The 21,252-nt window shown below is 38.6% G+C and overlaps 3 non-coding genes across 3 annotated transcripts; all 3 read left to right on the forward strand.

Annotated features, from left to right (window-relative positions):
- Nucleotides 1-5,290: 5,290 nt before the first annotated feature.
- LOC141699260 (small nucleolar RNA R71) lies at nucleotides 5,291-5,397 on the forward strand. Its single transcript, XR_012565735.1, has one exon. It is a non-coding gene; the product is annotated as a small nucleolar RNA R71 (small nucleolar RNA).
- An 8,599-nt stretch (nucleotides 5,398-13,996) lies between these two features.
- Nucleotides 13,997-14,103, forward strand: LOC141699166 (small nucleolar RNA R71). The gene has a single exon (XR_012565648.1). It is a non-coding gene; the product is annotated as a small nucleolar RNA R71 (small nucleolar RNA).
- Nucleotides 14,104-19,538: 5,435 nt separating this feature from the next.
- LOC141699167 (small nucleolar RNA R71) lies at nucleotides 19,539-19,645 on the forward strand. Its single transcript, XR_012565649.1, has one exon. It is a non-coding gene; the product is annotated as a small nucleolar RNA R71 (small nucleolar RNA).
- Nucleotides 19,646-21,252: the final 1,607 nt, after the last annotated feature.

A 21,252-nucleotide genomic window follows, 5' to 3' on the forward strand; every position in this document is an offset into this window, starting at 1 on the left:
GATATAATATTAGTAATTTCAGGATTAGTGTTGGCAGCTTCCGCTAAATAGAAGAGGGAGCTTCAAAAGATGTGCACTATGTGTGTGTGCCATCTTTATTCCTTATTTCATACACTTTTATGTGTTCAAGTGTTGGCGCAGACTCTTTACAAGGTGATTTAGGGAGAGTTCTCTTTTCAATAGAGACATCCTATAGAGAGGATGCCCCTAGAGTCTGTTCTATGCCCTTTTTTGCAACAACATCTTTTTGGAACGATGTCGAGGTAGCCAAATGAGTGGTCAGCTCATATTGCTTTGCCTTCTTTGGTTTCTTGACCAGGTTGGACTCTATTGGAATTTGATCCTCACCACTCTCATTTATCACAGTTAGGGTTGCCTGCTTTCTTTTTTTTACTCACTTCACCCTTTTGACATGATTAATTGGTTGGTTTCCTAGCTTCTAATGGTAAAGAAGGAAGGGTCTTAGTTTGGGAAGGCTCCTGTTGGTGTTCTTGTGTTTGTTCTTCCACAGGGACAGGAGCCATAATTGTACTAGATTGAACAGTTGATTTCATTTCAGGCATTGGGTAAGGGTAAGTCCTGAATTTTATCAGGGCGAAAACACGCGCTAATATTCACGCAAGTATACGCGTTCGCAAGTAGTATAAGATATAAATCAGATTCGTTCCCACAGAGACTGGTTTAGGTTAAGTTCAATTTATGTACCTATGCAACAATGTATGGTTATCGCTCAATGCTAAGACAAATAACAAATTGGGTTTTTATTAAACTAAGAGATTATACTAAATAACATTAACTAAGAGAATTGAAGTTGAATTACTATATATGACAAACACGGGATCCTAACTTCATTAAATACTTCATTCAATAGCCTTATTGTTCTTAACCTTAGCATGTGATGGTGATGACACTAATCAGATAACACGAAACTGATAAACGCCAACTTTCGTTGCACGAGTACCATTCTACCAGACATCCACAAAAGAGATAGAAGCTGAATAGGCACCAATTATATTGAGACCCTATATGTCTATAGAATTTGACAACATAATGGTTTAAACACAAGTTATCTATCTTGATTACATAGGGAAAGTAAAACGGTTAGAGTTACCTACGAATCATGCATAACAAATACATGAACCTATGCTAGCATGGCAAGTTCTAAACCTCTATATTCACTGTCGTTTCAATAGAGATTAACACGCTATCTTATATGTTAGCTACGCACATAAGACGAATAAGCACAACCAATACTAGGATATCAATCAATCACCACACACCAAGATATCGAAACAATTAACTGTTGAAATCCATAAGTAAATCCGCTAGAATCCCGTGACAACGATTAGCCCATAATCGAACTCATCGTCACCATGGGTTCCAATAAAAGCATGGTATAAAACAAGGTCTTAATAAACTAAATAATAATCAAAGTACGAATAAACGAGATCTAGGTTCAACAAGAACGAAAACGAGCATCCAAAGTTACAACTAATTCAAAGAATCACAAGTTGAAAACAAGATCTTCTTTTTCGGAGTTGTTCTGTGCTTCTAGGTCTTCTCCTTGGTATCCCAATCTTCCCGGATGATGAAAACCCTTTTTTTTAAGTATATATACGCCCCTAGTGGACCTGGACCCTTAAAATCGTCAAATTCTACTCAAAAAAGGCTTTTTCAGCGAAATCAGCGACCAGCCGCGCCCTGAGCGGCCGCTCAGCTCTCCTGAGCGGGCGCTCAGCTCTCTGAGCGGGCGCTCAGCTCTCTGAGCGGGCGCTCAGCTCTGCTGAGCGGGCGCTCAGCTACTGACTGGAAAAAATATTCTGATGAATCTTGTTTTGACGATAACTTGAGTTCTACTCGTCAGAATTAGGCGATTCAACTGCCCACGCGAAGCTATTGAGATTCTCTACAACTTGACAATGGCCTTGGCTTCCAATTCTGATCACTTTTCATCATATTTCCTTTAAAAGCTTTTTTCTTCATTTATCTGATACCTGAAATGCAATAACACAAAAACACATCAAAATACCAACAACTTGAGTCCAAAACACCAATTTAAGCTTGTAATAAAGCATTCGAAGTGGATATAAAATCCACTTATCACACCCTCAAACTTGAATCGATGCTTGTCCTCAAGCATAAACAGACTCAAAACTACAAAATAAACCTAATGCATGAATGCAACTACGTGAATGCAACTAAATGACAATGTAATCGATCCCCTCAGAATAACCATAACCAAATGAATAAGCCAATGCCTCTAAGAATGCAATAACTTGAAACAGAGTTTGAATAAATCCCACAAACCAACTCACAAACCAGAAACGTGCGTGTGTGGATGCTTAACAGATATACTCTCGATACTAGATCAATAACCCTAACTTATCTATCATTGAAACAATCAAAAGTTTATAAACAGAATAGACAATAAACGCATTATGACTCACAACACCTCCTTTCTACTAGAGTTATACAAGGATTCACACTATTATTGAACACATAGCAAAGATGCTTATTTGACCGTGCAATGAATGAGGTCCCAAAAGACTTATGCAATAATACCCATGTAGCGAGCGTTAGGTTAGCGGATCCCAGACTATAAAAGCCTTAGGTCACTAGGCACAAAGTCCCCTAGAACTTAATAACTCGAGTATTAAAGAGCTCACTCTTGATCAATTGTACATAAACACATACTTTTTTTCTTTCTTTTTTTTTCTTTTTTTTCTTTTTTTTTTCCTTTTTTTCAACAATTTCTGAATGAGTGCGTTTCGCTCCATCTCATTCAACACTAGACTACTCATAAAAATATGAGCCGGCTACTAGCCATTTGACGCCTAGCCTTACAACAACTAGCAATGAAATCCAAGTTTTTCTCCAGATAAAAAGAATCAGTATTTTTACGTCACTACGAGAATATCACAAATTCTAAATATAACCAAGTGATAAAATCTTAACAACAAACAAGTATGATCATGATCTAGATCAAAAGCAACCCTATAAGACTTTGTGAAAATATTTGTTTCTGGCATACAAATCAATTCATTAGGACTTAAACATCCCTCTATTCGTCATCACCACACTGAAATCAACATCAACTTATCAAATATCATAGTTCATCTTAAGGGATCATGCTAAATATGCATGCAAATACAACTATATGAAATTACATAAAAACAAACAAATATGTCCTAAATGAACAATCATACAAAAATATGAATGAACTACAACTAAACATGCAACATGAATCTATATGAATCTAAATGGACACACACTACTAATCCTTACATTATCACCCCCAAACTTAAAATTTTCAATGTCCTCATTGAAGTCAATAATAAGGATTTCAGGCATACCTAATTAGCGGAAGATTCACCCTCGTCGGGTGGAGGATCAGGTGGCCAATCAACCTCACCACTAGTGTCTCGAAAAATAGTACCGAAAGCGTGTGTCAAATCTTCAGCAAAATGACGGTGAATGTCGTGCATGGCCTCCATACGCCTAATTACTCGCCTGTACTGCTCATTACCAACACAAGTCCTATCAACTATCTGCTGCACATGAGAAGAACCCTCTATAGGCACTGGAGGATCCGTTCGGCTACCCTCTACATCATCAAAGATATATCCCAACCCCTTGTCAGAAGGTGCACCTAAGAATGAATAACTCAAGTGATCTGGTAGTGGGTGAAGCTCAAGTGTGGAAACATCTTCAATAGATGGCTCGAGACGGTCTCGAGAAAATTTCAGCTCTGCTAACCCAAGAGAATCGAATGGCACATCCAACTTCCTCTTCCACAGAGGTGCATTCAAAACCTGAATTTGCTCTACTTTAAAACACTCCTCTTTAGCTGTGGCTAATTTTATTTCCTTGAACACATTGAAAGTGACCTTCTGATCATGAACCTTCATCGTAAGCTCTCCTTTTTGCACATCGATCATAGTTCGGCCTGTAGCCAAGAATGGTCTTCCCAAGATAATGGGAATCTTCTTATCTTCCTCGAAATCAAGAATTACAAAGTCAGCAGGGAAGAAGAGTTTATCCACCTTGACCAAGACATCCTCCACTATACCTCGTGGATAAGCGATGGAACGGTCAGCTAGTTGCAATGACATGTATGTTGGTTTTGGCTCAGGCAGACCAAGCTTCTTGAATATAGATAAGGGCATCAGATTGATGCTAGCTCCTAAATCACATAAACACTTGTCGAACGACAAGTTTCCGATGGTGCAAGGAATAGTGAAGCTTCCAGGATCTTTAAGCTTCGGAGGTAACTTCTGTTGCAGCACAGCACTGCATTCCTCCGTTAGAGCAACGGTCTCTAAGTCATCGAGCTTCACTTTCCGAGAGAGAATACCTTTCATAAACCTTGCATAGCTAGGCATCTGTTCAAGAGCTTCAACAAAAGGTATGTTAATATGAAGTTTCTTGAACACCTCCAGAAACTTCTCAAACTGCTTATCCGGATTTTTTTTCTGCAGCCTATTTGGAAAAGGAGGTGGAGGATAGATCTGTTTCTCCCCTGTATTACCCTCAGGAGGAGTGTGTTCCACAGTAGTCTTCCTTGGTTCCACCTCTACTTCCTTCTGCACATCTTCTTCAGCCACAACTGCATTTTCTGAATCTTGAGATTTTTTAGGCTCTTCGTCTTGTTGAATTTGGGGGCTTGCGACCTTTCCAGACCTTAAGGTGATGGCGTTCACATGTTCTTCAACTTCCCTCTTACCTGGATTGGCTTCTGTATCACTAGGAAGCATTCCTGGTGGTCGATTCAATAAGGCATTAGCAATTTGCCCTATTTGGTTCTCCAGAGTCTTGATAGAAACAGCTTGGCTTTGGCATATAAGAGCCTGGTTTTTGCACATAAGCCTCAACTCCTCTAATTCAGATTTTTCATTCGAAGATAGACCTGCATCATGAGTTTGTTGTTGAAGTTGGAGTTGTTGCTGAAAACCAAGAGAGTTGAACAGCTTATTTCCAAACGGCTGGAACGCCACAAACACTAATTATCTGCTTAACACCATAGTTAGCCAGAGAATCGATCTTCATAGACAACGCCTTTAGTTGAGCAGTGATAGCCGTAGCTGTATCCACCTCAAGTACTCCTGCTACCTTGCCCTGTGGATATCTCTGGGTTGGATACTGATATTCATTAGCAGCCATCAGTTCAATTAGATCATAAGCTTCCTTATAGCTCTTTGCCCATAATGCTCCGCCTGATGCTGCATCGAGCATGGGTCTGGACTGTGGTCCCAACCCATTGTAAAAACAAGTGATGATCATCCAATCAGGAATTCCATGATGAGGACACTTCCTAAGCATCTCCTTGTAGCGCTCCCAAGCTTCACTTAGCGATTCTCCCATTTGCTGCGCAAATTGAGTAATAGCGTTTCTGATTGCAGCTGTCTTCGCCATAGGGAAGAATTTAGTAAGGAATTTCTGAGCAAGATCCTCCCAAGTAGTAATCAAACCAGCTGGTAGAGAGTGTAACCAGCTCTTAGCCTTGTCCCTCAGAGAGAATGGGAACAGTCTCAGCTTCACAGCATCTTCAGAAACACCATTGAACTTGAAGGTGTCACATATTTCAATAAAATCCCTAATGTGTGTATTGGGATCTTCCGTTGGAGAACCCCCAAACTGGACTGAAGTCTGAACCCATTGAATTATGCCAGGCTTGATCTCAAAGGTATTAGCTGTGATAGCTGGCCGGACAATACTAGATTGAATGTCATTGATCTTGGGTTGAGAAAAATCCATCAAGGCTTTCATTCGTGCTGCTGGATCTCCCATTATAATGAGTACCTGAAACACAAACAAATAAACTGTGAAAGTAAAAGAATCCGAGTCACTGAACTTTAACGACCACTGATGACAAGCACATAAACTAAAAATTAACACCGAGTCCCCGGCAGCGGCGCCAAAAACTTGTCAGGGCAAAAACACGCGCTAATATTCACGCAAGTATACGCGTTCGCAAGTAATATAAGATATAAATCAGATTCGTTCCCACAGAGACTGGTTTAGGTTAAGTTCAATTTATGTACCTATGCAACAATGTATGGTTATCGCTCAATGCTAAGACAAATAACAAATTGGGTTTTTATTAAACTAAGAGATTATACTAAATAACATTAACTAAGAGAATTGAAGTTGAATTACTATATATGACAAACACGGGATCCTAACTTCATTAAATACTTCATTCAATAGCCTTATTGTTCTTAACCTTAGCATGTGATGGTGATGACACTAATCAGATAACACGAAACAGATAAACGCCAACTTTCGTTGCACGAGTACCATTCTACCAGACATCCACAAAAGAGATAGAAGCTGAATAGGCACCAATTATATTGAGACCCTATATGTCTATAGAATTTGACAACATAATGGTTTAAACACAAGTTATCTATCTTGATTACATAGAGAAAGTAAAACGGTTAGAGTTACCTACGAATCATGCATAACAAATACATGAACCTATGCTAGCATGGCAAGTTCTAAACCTCTATATTCACTGTCGCTTCAATAGAGATTAACACGCTATCTTATATGTTAGCTACGCACATAAGACGAATAAGCACAACCAATACTAGGATATCAATCAATCACCACACACCAAGATATCGAAACAATTAACTATTGAAACCCATAAGTAAATCCGCTAGAATCCCATGACAACGATTAGCCCATAATCGAACTCAACATCACCATGGGTTCCAATAAAAGCATGGTATAAAATAAGGTCTTAATAAACTAAATAATAATCAAAGTACGAATAAACGAGATCTAGGTTCAACAAGAACGAAAATGAGCATCCAAAGTTACAACTAATTCAAAGAATCACAAGTTGAAAACAAGATCTTCTTTTTCGGAGTTGTTCTGTGCTTCTAGGTCTTCTCCTTGGTATCCCAATCTTCCCGGATGATGAAAACCCTTTTTTTTAAGTATATATACGCCCCTAGTGGACCTGGACCCTTAAAATCGTCAAATTCTACTCAAAAAAGGCTTTTTCAGCGAAATCAGCGACCAGCCGCGCCCTGAGCGGCCGCTCAGCTCTCCTGAGCGGCCGCTCAGCTCTTCTGAGCGGGCGCTCAGCTACTGACTGGAAAAAATATTCTTATGAATCTTGTTTTGACCATAAATTGAGTTCTACTCGTCAGAATTAGGCGATTCAACTGCCCACGCGAAGCTATTGAGATTCTCTACAACTTGACAATGGCCTTGGCTTCCAATTCTGATCACTTTTCATCATATTTCCTTTAAAAGCTCTTTTCTTCATTTATCTAATACCTGAAATGCAATAACACAAAAACACATCAAAATACCAACAACTTGAGTCCAAAACACCAATTTAAGCTTGTAATAAAGCATTCCAAGTGGATATAAAATCCACTTATCAAATTTCTCCAACATAAATGGAGTGTTTCTAAGACTTACAGGTACCATTTTTTTTGTAATGAGTGAGCCAAATAGAACTCTGGACACTTGTTTACAGTTTCCTATTTTAATCTATACCATTAAGCAAATGAATGTCATGCAGTTTATGATTTAATACAGACATTATAAACCTAGGAAGAAAGATTTCCTTACCTCTTAATGCCAAAGGCATTATGAGCCTAGTGCTAAGCTCCTCCATTATCAGTAGTCCTACATTGAGGTGTCTATTGTGACCCATTGTGAATACCAGCTTCTGAACAACACTTAAAATGTTATCATACCATGTCTTCCTGCAGGTGAATGCCCTCACAATTGAGTCAAAAATGAAAGACCATTCTCTCCTCAAATACTTCTTGTTCAGGATTGCCAAGTTGATCCTCTCACTGTAGTTAATGAAGTCCATGAACTCAGCTAGCTCATCTTGTGTTGAAACCTCCACCAGATTGTCAGTAGGGATGCCCAAAGCCATATTGACATCATTATCAGAAAACTCCACTTGTTGGCCTTGAATGGAGCAGTTAACCACCATGGAAATAGCTTGGTTCTCATGCACCATTGTCCTTACCGCATCTATGTTCCAGAAATCACTGAGAACATCCAAGTACAGCATGGGATTTGCAGTTTGAGCACCTGTAAAGTACGTCTCAGATGGGAATTTCACAAAGCCCTTGAAGCTATCAGGAGTTTGGTTTACACATGTAAATGCAAGATAGTTGGTGCCCTCCTTTAGGATAAAAGGTCTAACTGTGTTTGATGCCATTTGAAGTGTTTGAATTTGAGTGGGTAAGAAAAATTAGAGAGAAAGAGTTTGAGATGAGAGAAAATGGTCTGGATTTCGAGAAATTAGGTCACTTAGAGATATCGAAGGCGTAAAGAGGTGAATGTCGAGATGTCTGGGTATCTATAGTAAAAGGTAAATGACTTATCGAGAACTCAAAATAAATGTTTGGAATTTGTTTATCGAGAAGTCATATTGAGAGAATAGATACATATCGATATGTCACTTTCCTATCTCTAATCGAGAACTAGAGAGTGACTTATCGAGATGTCAAATAAATACTCAGTTTGTCCTAAATGGATTAAATTTTTCCAATTTTTTTTTGAATAAATCAAAATAAAATTAGAATGATTTTATCAAATTTATTTTACCAAAATAATTTATTAAACTAGTTTATCTCAGTTCTAATTTATTGATAAGTCTAAAATTTATATGTGTAGAGAACTCTGTGAATTATCACTTATTGAGATCTCTACAATGACTTAACGAGAAGTCATAATAATGCTTGAAGTCCTTCGAGAAGTCAGAAAATTGACTTATCAAGAACTCACTCGAGAAGTCTCAAAATGACTTGTCGAGAAGTCAGTTAGACGGAGAACTTAGTTTTTTATATACTTTTGTTCTTTTTGATTCTTTCTTGTGCTAATTTCATATATTGAAAATGTAAATTAACATTTAGACAGTTTTCTCAGAACTGAAAAATTCCATGCTAAATTTTGAATTTTGAAAAATAAATATACAGAGATTTCTGAAATATTTATAACTCATATTCTAGTTAATTTCTAATTAAATCAAATTAATATTAATTTATTAGAAATCAATCTGCTGCAAAATATTAGCCAAGTTCTTGCCTTTAGGATGAAGAATTTAGCATTCCAATTTTACCTACAAGTTAAGTGAAAGTAGTTTCATCCAAAGGTTTAGTAAAAATATCAGCTAATTATTTTTCTGCTGGAACAAAAATGAGCTCAATGGTACCATTTGCAGCATGTTCCCTAATAAAATGGTACCTTACATTAATGTGCTTTGTTCTAGAATGATTAACTGGATTAGCCACAATAGATATAGCACTAGTATTGTCACAAATAATTGGAATTTTGTGTAACACTGGGCCATAGTCCATTAGCTGATTTTTAATCCAAAGCACTTGGGAACAACAACTTCCAGCAGCTATGTATTCAGCCTCAGTTGTGGAAGTTGACATGGATTGTTGTTTCTTTCTATACCAGGATACAAGTCTTTGTCCAAGAAATTGAAAGCTTCCACTAGTGTTCTGTCTGTCAACCCTGCATCCAGCAAAATCTGCATCTGTGTATCCAACAGCTTCAAATCCTATTCTCTTAGGATACCATAATCCCAAGTTTGGAGTCCCCTTTAAGTATCTGAAAATTCTCTTCACAACCACCAAATGTGATTCTTTTGGATTGGCTTGAAATCTTGCACACAGACATGTTGTAAACATAATGTCTGGTCTACTTGTAGTCAAATACAACAAAGATCCGATCATTCCTCTATAACCTGAAATTTCTACACTTTTTCCTTTCTTATCTTCATCCAACTTTGTAGCTGTAGAAATAGGTGTTGATGCAGGTGAACAGTCAACCATACCAAACTTCTATAATAAATCTTTAACATACTTGGTTTGGCTGATGAAGATTCCATCACTTCTATGGCTGACTTGAAGTCCAAGAAAGTAACTTAATTCTCCCATCATACTCATTTCATATTCACATAGATCTGACTTGAGTTTAGAGAATCTTTGACATAGCTTTTCATTAGTAGAACCAAAGATGATATCATCCACATAAATTTGTACTAGGATCATATCACTACCATGCTACTTGTAGAAGAGTCTTGTCAATTGTTCCTCTAGTGAATCCATGTTTAAGCAGAAATTCTGACAGTGTGTCATGCCAATCTCTGGGTGCTTGCTTTAATCCATATAGGGCCTTGAGTAGTTTGTATAGAAAGACACGGATCCTCAGCCTCAGTCCTAATAAATTTAGGTAATATACTAATATGATGACCTTTGATCTCGAAATTATTATCCTCAATGGGACGAAGTGTAATACATGAGGGTTGAGCGGAATTCGCGGGGTAATATCGGTCTTTAGGAGACACGACCATGTTCACTATCGGTTCGAGCACTTCTATGGGTTCGGAATCCAAAGAAGAAGAAGACAACTCGGTTGGTTTTACTAATCTAGATGACGCATTCCTAACCCAAGTAGTTCGCATAAATAAGATAGTAAACACGTAGCAAGTAAGTGCGAGAATTAAAACACACAAAAGAAAGGGTAAAAAAACAAAAGTTTCTAAATCTAAAGTTTCTTTAAAATTAATGTTATGGATTAAAAACTAGGGTATATTAATTGTTGTATTTATTACTAGGGTTCGTGAGCTTCGAGGCTCAATTTGACTGCTCTTGTGTCTCGTGACTCGATCTGCCTTAACAAGATGCCTATGTACCTTGCTGATTCAAGGATCAAGTCAAAAAATGTAGTTCTACTTTGGTGGGGGTGAGACCCCTTAGATAGGTGTTAGGAGTCCCTGAATTGGACTAGATCTAAGAGACTTGGTGGGCAAGTCTTAAATTTAGAATGGACTTTGAAGTCCTAGAAAGTAGGAAGTTGATTCCTTATTCAATTAGGTCCCTTGGAAGCTGATCTACAAGGATTTATATCCTTATTAGGACTCATCTTGACAGCTGATTTCTCCCTTATTTAATTAATTGCGAAATTAATTAATATTCAGGGTTTTGGGCCTCTTCTAATAGGCTTAATAACCAGCCCAATTCTGATACAATTAATACGATATTAATTACACAATCAGGATTTATTTTATTCCCTATCATTTTCCCCCAACGTATGAGAAATTGTACAAGATTTCGCAGGAGTTAAGTTCATTTGTTCCCTTACATGGTATCGTTTTCGGCGTAAAGTGTGGAACGACCTATACATTTACAACAATCTGCCTTGCACATGGCTTCAGGGTTGTTTTTAAAATTTCCCTACTATTTTCCTTACCTTATTCCTTCTTTTTAGGAATTTTCTAGTATGTTTAAGGAATTTTCCTTTAATTTCTGATATTTTTTTCCTAATTTTCTGGATTTTTCCCTTAATTTTGGGATTTTTTCCTAATTTTTTGGAATTTTCCCCTAATTCTGGGATTTTTTCCTAATTTTCTGGAATTTTCATGTAATTTACAGGATTTTCCTGAAAATATTCATATTTTCTGGAATTTTCCAAGGTATTTCTATTTTTCCAAAAAATATTTTTAATTTCCCAGAAAATATTCATAATTTTCTTCCTTTTTCTTTTTTTTTTTTTTTTTTAAAATACCCCCTTTTCGACCAGGAATCCTTTCGACCAGGATCCTGGTCAAATAAAGCCTCAATTTGCCCTGGTCGAAGCCCATTTCGGGCCGAATGTTTCGACTAGGATTCCTGACCGGAAACGGATTGGGCATTCGGCCTGGGGGTTTTGAATTTCGGTCAGGATATCATATATATATATATATTACAATTCGACCAGGATCCTAAACCTTTCGGTCATGATTTTTGTTTTTGACCGAATTAAGCTTCCTCCTAGCCCTGGTCGAAGCTTATTTCGAGGAGAACCTTTCGACTAGAGTTCCTGGCCGAATTTCGGTCAGGATTTTTCCTTTATATTTTTTTGACCCTGATATTGACCGAACTACGCCCTCCTTTTGATCCTGGTCGAAGGGCTTGTCGAGCAGAAGCAGTCGACCAAGATTCCTGACCTATTTCGGTCAGGATTTCGTGTTTGACTTTTGACTTTCCAGACCAAACTATGGTCCTTATTATTCTGGTCGTGGTCTTTTTCGACCAAAAGTATTCGATCAAGAACATCATAAATCCTGATCAAATTAGGTTAAGGATTTTGTACGTAATTTTTAAATAAACAATTTCTTGGGCCCATGATTTTTCTGGGCTTCTGAATGGGCCTTATCCCTTGGCCCTGATCTAATCCAAGCTTTTTATCATAATTGGGCTTGAACCCTGGGCCTTCCTTTCGGCCCATAATCTCTCTTTTTCTTCTATTTACTTCAAGAATTTGGGCCCTGTTCGTTTCAACAAAGAACTCATTCTTGACTTTGTGGACTTTTCTAGATTTTGGGCCCTGGTTTGGGTTGGGCTTTTAAATCCATATTCCAGAACATTCTGAAGTTCTTTCCATTTCTTATCATTTTTCCTTCCATATTTTTCTGGATTCTTCCAGGATTCTCTCAAATGTATATAATTAAATCAAGTTTTTGTTTTTATTATTAAAAAAACCCCTAGATCCTTCCAGACCCTTCTATATTTTGGGCCCAAATGGGCTTTTTAGGCCCATTTTGCTGGTTGGGGAGTCTATATAAGAGTGAGGTGGGAGTGTGATTTCACTCACACTTCTCATTTTACTCTTCTTCATTTTTCAAAACTTCCTCTCCTCTCAAACACTCTCAAACACTCCTCTCCCCCTAGAAACTTTCTGGCCATCCTTTTAGCCCATTCTGACCTTCTTCTCCTCCCAAAGCTTCCAAGCTTTCTTCTATCTCCATCAATGGCAGACAAGAGTTCTGAGAGAGCGGCTAATATTGTCTCTACTTCGAAATGAGGTAACGATATCGAAATCCGCTCTTCTTACATGTCATTACTTGATACGATTAACACTAGGGGGATGAATACCCTTTTAATGCACATATAGATTCATTCGATTATTGTAACACATGGCACAATATAGATTTTGATAAAATGAACGCACTTTATAATGTTCGTCCCCCTCTTAGGCTAGTTCCCGTTGACGGTGGTGATCATACTTGCCACTGGAAACCCGACACTCTATTTATTTATACAGACGCCATTAATGCTGGGCTTAGGTTTCTCTTCCACGATTTCATTCCCCACTTACTAGCAGACTTGCAAATTAACCCCTGTCAGCTTCCTCCAAATGCTTGGAGAAACATTTTATGCTTTATGGTCTCGTGTCTTAGGGAAGGTTTTCCTTTGTCAGTAACATTTTTTAGGAAAATATTTCAGTGTTATAACAGTTCTCAGAGTATCTGTGGCTGGGTCTACATTAAAGGCCCAAGTGTAAACATATGTTCAATAGTGCTTCCATTCCCGATAATAACCAACATTGGAGTAGTAATTTTTTCTAGCTAAGGTGGGAGAATGGGGACTGGGGCACCCTCTTCAGATCTTCTTTTCGGAAGGTCAGCGATGGTAGCCTCATATCCATTCACCTAACCCCCGAAGAGACTATCATCTATAACGAGCTCATTCGGGATGATGGTGCCACTCCTTGCTGGACTCTATTAGAGGAGTTTTCCCTTATCCAGCTGAAGTTAGGATGATTCCAATTGTCAGGATGATAAGTGTCTGGAACTGGTTGCTGCGATCTCTGAAAGTTGCTCACAAACTGAGCTGAGTCGCTAGATATAGCGCATTGTTCTGTCGCATGCGAACCTGCACACAGCTCACAAACACTAATTATCTGCTTAACACCATAGTTAGCCAGAGAATCGATCTTCATAGACAATGCCTTTAGTTGAGCAGTGATAACCGTAGCTGTATCCACTTCAAGAACTCCTGCTACCTTGCCCTGTGGATATCTCTGGGTTGGATACTGATATTCATTAGCAGCCATCAGTTCAATTAGATCATAAGCTTCCTTATAGCTCTTTGCCCATAATGCTCCGCTTGATGCTACATCGAGCATGGGTCTGGACTGTGCTCCCAACCCATTGTAAAAACAAGTGATGATCATCCAATCAGGAATTCCATGATGAGGACACTTCCTAAGCATCTCCTTGTAGCGCTCCCAAGCTTCACTTAGCGATTCTCCCGTTTGCTGCGCAAATTGAGTAATAGCATTCCTGAGTGCAGCTGTCTTCGCCATAGGGAAGAATTTAGTAAGAAACTTTTGAGCAAGATCTTCTCAAGTAGTAATCGAACCAGCTGGTAGAGAGTGTAACCAGCTCTTAGCCTTGTCCCTCAGAGAGAATGGGAACAGTCTCAGCTTCACAGCATCTTCGGAAACACCGTTGAACTTGAAGGTGTCACAGATCTCAATGAAATCCCTAATGTGCGTATTGGGATCTTCCGTTGGAGAACCCCCAAACTGGATTGAAGTCTGTACCCATTAAATTATGCCAGGCTTGATCTCAAAGGTATTAGCTGTGATAGCTGGCCGGATAATGCTAGATTGAATGTCATTGATCTTGGATTGAGAAAAGTCCATCAAGGCTTTCGTTCGTGCTGCTGGATCTCCCATTATAATAAGTACCTGAAACACAAACAAATAAATCGTGAAAGTAAAAGAATCCGAGTCAGTGAACTTTAACGACCACTGATGACAAACACATAAACTAAAAATTAACACCGAGTCCCCGGCAGCGGCGCCAAAAATTTGTTAGGGCGAAAACACACGCTAATATTCACGCAAGTATACGCGTTCGTAAGTAGTATAAGATATAAATCAGATTCGTTCCAACAGAGACTGGTTTAGGTTAAGTTCAATTTATGCACCTATGCAACAATGTATGGTTATCGCTCAATGCTAAGATAAATAACAAATTGGGTTTTTATTAAACTAAGAGATTATACTAAATAACATTAACTAAGAGAATTGAGGTTGAATTACTATATATGACAAACATGAGATTTTAACTTCATTAAATACTTCATTCAATAGCCTTATTGTTCTTAACCTTAGCATGTGATGGTGAGGACACTAATCAGATAACACGAAACTGATAAACGCCAACTTTCGTTGCACGAGTACCATTCTACCAGACATCCACAAAAGAGATAGAAGCTGAATAGGCACCAATTATATTGAGACTCTATATGTCTATAGAATTTGACAACATAACGGTTTAAGAACAAGTTATCTATCTTGATTAGATAGGGCAAATAAAACTGTTAGAGTTACCCACTAATCATGCATACACATACATGAACCTATGCTAGCATGGCAAGTTCTAAACCTCTATATTCACTATCGCTTCAATAGAGATTAACACGCTATCTTATATGTTAGCTACGCACATAAGACGAATAAGCACAACCATACTAGGATATCAATCAATCACCACACACCAAGATATCGAAACAATTAATTATTGAAATCCATAAGTAAATCCGCTAGAATCCCATGACAACGATTAGCCCATAATCGAACTCATCGTCACCATGGGTTCCAATGAAAGCATGGTATAAAACAAGGTCTTAATAAACTAAATAATAATCAAAGTATGAATAAACGAGATCTAGGTTCAACAAGAATAAAAACGAGCATCCAAAGTTACAACTAATTCAAAGAATCACAAGTTGAAAACAAGATCTTCTTTTTCGGAGTTGTTCTGTGCTTCTAGGTCTTCTCCTTGGTATCCCAATCTTCCCGGATGATGAAAACCCTTTTTTTAAGTATATATACACCCCTAGTGGACCTGGACCCTTAAAATCGTCAAATTCTACTCAAAAAAGGCCTTTTCAGCGAAATCAACGACCAGCCGCGCCCTGAGCGGCCGCTCAGCTCTCCTGAGCGGGCGCTCAGCTCTCTGAGCGGGCGCTCAGCTCTGCTGACCGGGCGCTCAGCTCTGCTGACCGGGCGCTCAGCTACTGACTGGAAAAATATTCTGAAGAATCTTGTTTTGACCATAACTTGAGTTCTACTTGTCAGAATTAGGCGATTCAACTGCCCACGCGAAGCTATTGAGATTCTCTACAACTTGACAATGGCCTTGTATTCCAATTCTGATCAATTTTCATCATATTTCCTTTAAAAGCTCTTTTCTTCATATAACTGATACCTGAAATGCAATAACACAAAAACACATCAAAATACCAACAACTTGAGTCCAAAACACCAATTTAAGCTTGTAATAAAGCATTCCAAGTGGATATAAAATCCACTTATCACACCCCCAAACTTGAATCGATGCTTGTCCTCAAGCATAAACAGACTCAAAACTACAAAACAAACCTAATGCATGAATGCAACTACGTGAATGCAACTAAATGACAATGCAATCGATCCCCTCAGAATAACCATAACCAAGTGAATAAACCAATGCCTCTAAGAATGCAATAACTTGAAACAGAGTTCAAATAAATCCCACAAACCAACTCACAAACCAGAAACGTGCGGGTGTGGATGCTTAACAGATATACTCTCGATACTAGATCAATAACCATAACTTATCTATCATCGAAACAATCAAAAGTTTATAAACTGAATAGACAATAAACGCATTATGACTCACAACACCTCCTTTCTACTAGAGTTATACAAGGATTCACACTATTATTGAACACATAACAAAGATGCTTATTTGATCGTGCAATGAATGAGGTCCCAAAAGACTTATACAATAATACCCATGTAGCGAGCGTTAGGTTAGCGGATCCCAGACTATAAAAGCCTTAGGTCACTAGGCACAAAGTCCCCTAGAACTTAATAACTCAAGTATTAAAGAGCTCACTCTTGATCAATTATGCATAAACACATACTTTTTTTCTTTCTTTTTTTTTTCTTTTTTTTTCAACAATTTCTGAATGAGTGCGTTTCGCTCCATCTCATTCAACCCTAGACTACTCATAAAAATATGAGCCGGCTACTAGCCATTTGACACCTAGCCTTACAATAACTAGTAATGAAATCCAAGTTTTTCTCCAGATAAAAAAAATCAGTGTTTTTACGTCACTACGAGAATATCACAAATTCTAAATATAACCAAGTGATTAAATCTCAACAACAAACAAGTATGATCATTATCTAGATCAAAAGCAACCCTATAAGACTTTGTGAAAATATTTGTTTTTGGCATGCAAATCAATTTATTAGGACTTAAACATCCCTCTATTCGTCATCACCACACTGAAATCAACATCAACTTATCAAATATCATAGTTCATCTTAAGGGATCATGCTAAATATGCATGCAAATGCAACTATATGAAATTACATAAAAATAAACAAATATGTCCTAAATGAACAATCATATAAAAATATGAATGAACTACAACTAAACATGCAACATGAATCTATATGAATCTATATGGACACACACTACTAATCCTTACATTATCACCCCCAAACTTAAAATTTTCAATGTCCTCATTGAAGGTAATAATAAGGATTTCAGGCATACCTAGTCGTCGGAAAGATCACCCTCTTCGGGTGGAGGATCAGGTGGCCAATCAACCTCGCCACCAGTGTCTCGAACAACAGTACCAAAAGCATGTGTCAAATCTGCAGCAAAATGACGGTGAATATCGTGCATGGCCTCCATACGCCTAGTTACTCGCCTGTACTGCTCATCACCAACACCAGTCCTATCAACTACCTGTTGCACATGAGAAGAACCCTCTATAGGCACTGGAGGATCCGTTCGGCTACCCTCTACATCATCAAAGATATATCCCAACCCCTTGTCAGGGGGTGCACCTAAGAATGAATAACTCAAGTGATTTGGCTGTCGGTTGAGCTCAAGTATAGGAGCTTCTTGAGTAAATGGTTCAAAACACTCCTGAGAAATTTTCAGCTCTGCTAACCCAAGAGAATCGAATGGCATATCCAACTTCTTCTCCCACGGAGGTGCATTCAAAACCTGCAGTTGCTCTACTCCTCCTTCATCTTCAAAAACTGAGTCGACCCGCTCTATTTTAAAGCACTCTTCTTTTTCTATGGGTAACTTTATTGCCTTGAACACATTAAAAGTGACCTTTTGATCGTAAACCTTCATCGAAAGCTCTCCTTTTTGCACATCGATCATAGTTCGGCCTGTAGCCAAGAATGGTCTTCCCAAGATAATGGGAATCTTCTTATCTTCCTCGAAATCAAGAATTACAAAGTCAGCAGGGAAGAAGAGTTTATCCACCTTGACCAAGACATCCTCCACTATACCTCGTGGATTAGCGATGGAACGGTCAGCTAGTTGCAATGACATGTATGTTGGTTTCGGCTCAGGAAGACCAAGCTTCTTGAAGATAGATAAGGCCATCAGATTGATGCTAGCTCCTAAATCACATAAACACTTGTTGAACGAAAAGTTTCCGATGGTGCAAGGAATAGTGAAGCTTCCAGGATCTTTAAGCTTCGGAGGCAACTTCTGTTGCAGCACAGCACTGCATTCCTCCGTTAGAGCAACGGTCTCTAAGTCATCGAGCTTCACTTTCCGAGAGAGAATACCTTTCATAAACCTCGCATAGTTAGGCATCTGTTCAAGAGCTTCAGCGAAAGGTATGTTGATATGAAGTTTCTTGAACACCTCCAGAAACTTCTCAAACTGCTTATCCAGCTTTTTCTTCTGCAGCCTTTTAGGAAAAGGAGGTGGAGGATAAATCTGTTTATCCCCTGTATTACCCTCAAAAGGAGTGTGTTCCACAGTAGTCTTCCTTGGTTCCACCTCTACTTCCTTCTGCACATATTCTTCAGCCACAACTGCATTTTCTGAATCTTGAGATTTTTCTGGCTCTTCATCTTGCTGAACTTGGGGGCTTGCGACCTTTCCAGACCTTAAGGTGATGGCGTTCACCTGTTCTTCAACTTCCCTCTTGCCTGGATTTATTTCTGTATCACTAGGAAGCGTTCCTGGTGGTCGATTCAATAAGGCATTAGCAATTTGCCCTATTTGGTTCTCCAGATTCTGGATAGAAACAGCCTGGCTTTGGCATATAAGAGCCTAGTTTTTGTACATAAGCCTCAACTCCTCCAATTCATATTTTTCATTTGAAGATAGACCTGCATCATTAGTTTGTTGTTAAAGTTGGAGTTGTTGTCTTGGTGTAAATTGTTGCTGAAAACCAGGAGGGTTAAATAGCTTATTTGCAAACTGCTGGAATGGCTGTTGCATCGCATTCTGATTGTTGCTCCAGCTGAAGTTACGATGATTCCAATTGTCAGGATGATAAGTGTCTGGAACTGGTTGCTGCGATCTCTGAAAGTTGCTCACAAACTGAGCTGAGTCGCTAGATATAGCGCATTGTTCTGTCGCATGCGAACCTGCACACAGCTCACAAACACTAATTATCTGCTTAACACCATAGTTAGCCAGAGAATCGATCTTCATAGACAACGCCTTTAGTTGAGCAGTGATAGCCGTAGCTGTATCCACTTCAAGAACTCCTGCTACCTTGCCCTGTGGATATCTCTGGGTTGGATACTGATATTCATTAGTAGCCATCAGTTCAATTAGATCATAAGCTTCCTTATAGCTCTTTGCCCATAATGCTCCGCCTAATACTGCATCGAGCATGGGTCTGGACTGTGCTCCCAACCCATTGTAAAAACAAGTGATGATCATCCAATCAGGAATTCCATGATGAGGACACTTCCTAAGCATCTCCTTGTAGCGCTCCCAAGCTTCACTTAGCGATTCTCCCGTTTGCTGCGCAAATTGAGTAATAGCATTCCTGAGTGCAGCTGTCTTCGCCATAGGGAAGAATTTAGTAAGAAACTTCTGAGCAAGATCTTCCCAAGTAGTAATCGAACCAGCTGGTAGAGAGTGTAACCAGCTCTTAGCCTTGTCCCTCAGAGAGAATGGGAACAGTCTCAGCTTCACAGCATCTTCGAAAACACCGTTGAACTTGAAGGTGTCGCAGATCTCAATGAAATCCCTAATGTGCGTATTGGGATCTTCCGTTGGAGAACCCCCAAACTGGATTGAAGTTTGTACCCATTGAATTATGCCAGGCTTGATCTCAAAGGTATTAGCTGTGATAGCTGGCCGGATAATGCTAGATTGAATGTCATTGATCTTGGGTTGAGAAAAGTCCATCAAGGCTTTCGTTCGTGCTGCTGGATCTCCCATTGTAATAAGTACCTGAAACACAAACAAATAAATCGTGAAAGTAAAAGAATCCGAGTCAGTGAACTTTAACGACCACTGATGACAAGCACATAAACTAAAAGTTAACACCGAGTCCCTGGCAGCGGCGCCAAAAACTTGTTAGGGCGAAAACACACGCTAATATTCACGCAAGTATACGCGTTCGTAAGTAGTATAAGATATAAATCAGATTCGTTCCAACAGAGACTGGTTTAGGTTAAGTTCAATTTATGCACCTATGCAACAATATATGGTTATCGCTCAATGCCAAGATAAATAACAAATTGGGTTTTTATTAAACTAAGAGATTATACTAAATAACATTAACTAAGAGAATTGAGGTTGAATTACTATATATGACAAACATGAGATCCTAACTTCATTAAATACTTCATTCAATAGCCTTATTGTTCTTAACCTTAGCATGTGATGGTGAGGACACTAATCAGATAACACGAAACTGATAAACGCCAACTTTCATTGCACGAGTACCATTCTACCAGACATCCACAAAAGAGATAGAAGCTGAATAAGCACCAATTATATTGAGACCCTATATGTCTATAGAATTTGACAACATAACGGTTTAAGAACAAGTTATCTATCTTGATTACATAGGGCAAATAAAACTGTTAGAGTTACCCACTAATCATGCATACACATACATGAACCTATGTTAGCATGGCAAGTTCTAAACCTCTATATTCACTGTCGCTTCAATAGAGATTAACACGCTATCTTATATGTTAGCTACGCACATAAGATGAATAAGCACAACCATACTAGGATATCAATCAATCACCACACACCAAGATATCGAAACAATTAATTATTGAAATCCATAAGTAAATCCGCTAGAATCCCATGACAACGATTAGCCCATAATCGACCTCATCGTCACCATGGGTTCCAATGAAAGCATGGTATAAAACAAGGTCTTAATAAACTAAATAATAATCAAAGTACGAATAAACAAGATCTAGGTTCAACAAGAACGAAAACGAGCATCCAAAGTTACAACTAATTCAAAGAATCACAAGTTGAAAACAAGATCTTCTTTTTCGGAGTTGTTCTGTGCTTCTAGGTCTTCTCCTTGGTATCCCAATCTTCCCGGATGATGAAAACCCTTTTTTTTAAGTATATATACGCCCCTAGTGGACCTGGACCCTTACAATCGTCAAATTCTACTCCAAAAAGGC

Source organism: Apium graveolens, chromosome 11 (genome assembly GCF_009905375.1).
Source record: "Apium graveolens cultivar Ventura chromosome 11, ASM990537v1, whole genome shotgun sequence".
NCBI lineage: Eukaryota > Viridiplantae > Streptophyta > Magnoliopsida > Apiales > Apiaceae > Apium > Apium graveolens.